The sequence below is a fragment of the Pteropus alecto genome, unplaced genomic scaffold, assembly GCF_000325575.1.
Source record: "Pteropus alecto unplaced genomic scaffold, ASM32557v1 scaffold7, whole genome shotgun sequence".
Classification (NCBI taxonomy): domain Eukaryota; kingdom Metazoa; phylum Chordata; class Mammalia; order Chiroptera; family Pteropodidae; genus Pteropus; species Pteropus alecto.
In genome coordinates, this window is record NW_006494614.1 from 12245816 (window position 1) to 12247907 (window position 2092).

The following is a 2092-nucleotide window of genomic DNA, read 5'->3' on the forward strand; positions in this document are numbered from 1 at the left end:
TCAAAGGCCTGGCTCCTTGGGTGTCTCAGGAATATTGATTATATAGAGAAAAATCACTAGTCATGGAAACGAAGGGAGCTGGAGTCATGGGTGCTACTGATTAGATGAATGGAGCGGGTTGAGGTGATTGATCATCCTGTCCAGTGCAGCCACAGCACCACCCTGTCTGGTTCCATGGTCTCATGGTCGGTGGGGGTGTTGTTCTGCCTCGATGGGCCTGGGGCTGAAACCCATCTGAAGCCAAGATGTTATCTTTAGTCTAAAGTCCAACCAAAACTTATTGTCCTCATGGTTATAGACCTGAGGCCTAGGTCCTCTTATGTCCTGAGGCTTACTAATTAAAAGAGCAGGTATACAGAAGATAAGGGCCGATAAAAGCAAGTGAGTCACAATGCCATTATCTGGGCAAAACGAGCTTGAATTAGAGGAAAAAAAACTATATTAAAGAAATGAAGTTTGTGTGCAGTTACTCTAACAGGGCAAATGTACAACGTTTGTGTATACTGTCAATGAGAGTCTGATGATGTTCCCTCCTGTGGGCCTGTGACTTTCTGGATATAAACTTGGAAAGAATAATCCTGACAATAGAAATACTTTGACTTGTTTGGACGTTGGTGTCAGGAATAACCTTTTCACTTAAAAAAATTTTTTTTTTGGGTGAGGCAGCTCTTGGTTGACCTCACAGATTGCAAGGACCTTGTCAGCGTACAATCCTTTTTTTTTTTTTTAAATTTTTTACACCTACAGCACCTGGTCTTCCTAGGTGGTCTCCCATTCAGGTACTAACCAGACCCAACCCTGCTTAACTTCCGAGATCTGACAGGATCGGGCTTATTCAGGGTACCATGGCCGTGGACTAACCTTTTCACTTTTTAAAAAACTTTTTTCCGCCATTGCCTCTGTGCTTCTGCACAAGCCTAAACTTCTTTAGTATCACTAGCTTACGACCCTACGATGAAGTCCATTAGAAGGTTTTCTTTGGGAATAAAAACCTTCAATTTCATAATGAAATTGAGTACAGGTTAGGTTATTACAATATTCTTCTTTAGAGCCAGCTTTGCTGTACTATATCTTTGTAGAAATATAGGGTTATTTAAACACCGCGTTCTTACTGCCTTTAACTGTGAAATTAACCCATTTTCCCAGGATCTAGAGAAAGTGACTATGATTCTCAAGGGAATCAGGAAATAGGTGCTGGAAAGAGAACGAATGCAGTTTGCCTATTTCCAAGAATGCCATTCTATCTGTGTATATCTCTATCTCCACCTCCACCTCCACCTTCATCTTCATCTCTGTGTCATCACGCACAGCACAGGCACTGACCAGTCAGAATGGATGCCTCCGTAGGTGCCAGGCTTTAACCTTTTATTTGCTAGACTGTGGATGGCTGGGAGAGAAAGGGGCGCTCAGGTGGTCTAGAAATATTTCAACCTTTTAACAACTGGCACAGCCATCTTGGTAAATACTTCCTTAATAATTTTCTTTTAATTAGCTTTTGGTTTGTTTATTATGATTTTGTAAGGCGTTGGGGTCAGGACCTGAAAATGATGACAGTGTTTTGCTTTTTCTTTATACTGGACACATGGGCAATGATGGAAACTTAGGGACACCTCAGCTGGGTGAATATGGCCAGGACTGAGAGAACCATTGTAAACCAATGATTTGCTATTGGATACCTTTTGGTTTTTGAAAGCTGTTTGCAAGAGTAATTTTTTTGCAAAGAGGTACTGCTGGAAAGGTTTTTTGTATTTGCTGTTAAAGGCCACCCAGTTCAACAGTGTAAAAATTACTAGGATCAAGTATGATTCCAGACTTACTGTTTAGCTTTTCAAAGACTCATTGGCCTTCTTAAGAGGGTGAATGAAATTTTTTAAAAAATGGGTAAGGCCTTTTTACGCTCCATTTAGTTCAAACAGTCTAAAAGTGCCAAGAAAATGTTCTCAAGTTCAGAGTAGACAGCTCTGAGCTTGCAAGACTGTAATGATTGTCATTTCACTCCTTATGGTGGGATAGTATCATCATTTTTCCAGAGTAGTAACATAGAGCTACTTTTTATTTCTAAACTTTAATTAAATCTGAGAGATTTAACAGC

At 40.3% G+C, this 2092-nt stretch overlaps 1 pseudogene; it reads right to left on the reverse strand.

The window, feature by feature from the left end:
- Nucleotides 1–738: 738 nt before the first annotated feature.
- Nucleotides 739–857, reverse strand: LOC112474803 (annotated as a pseudogene).
- Between the last annotated feature and the right edge of the window lie 1235 nt (nt 858–2092).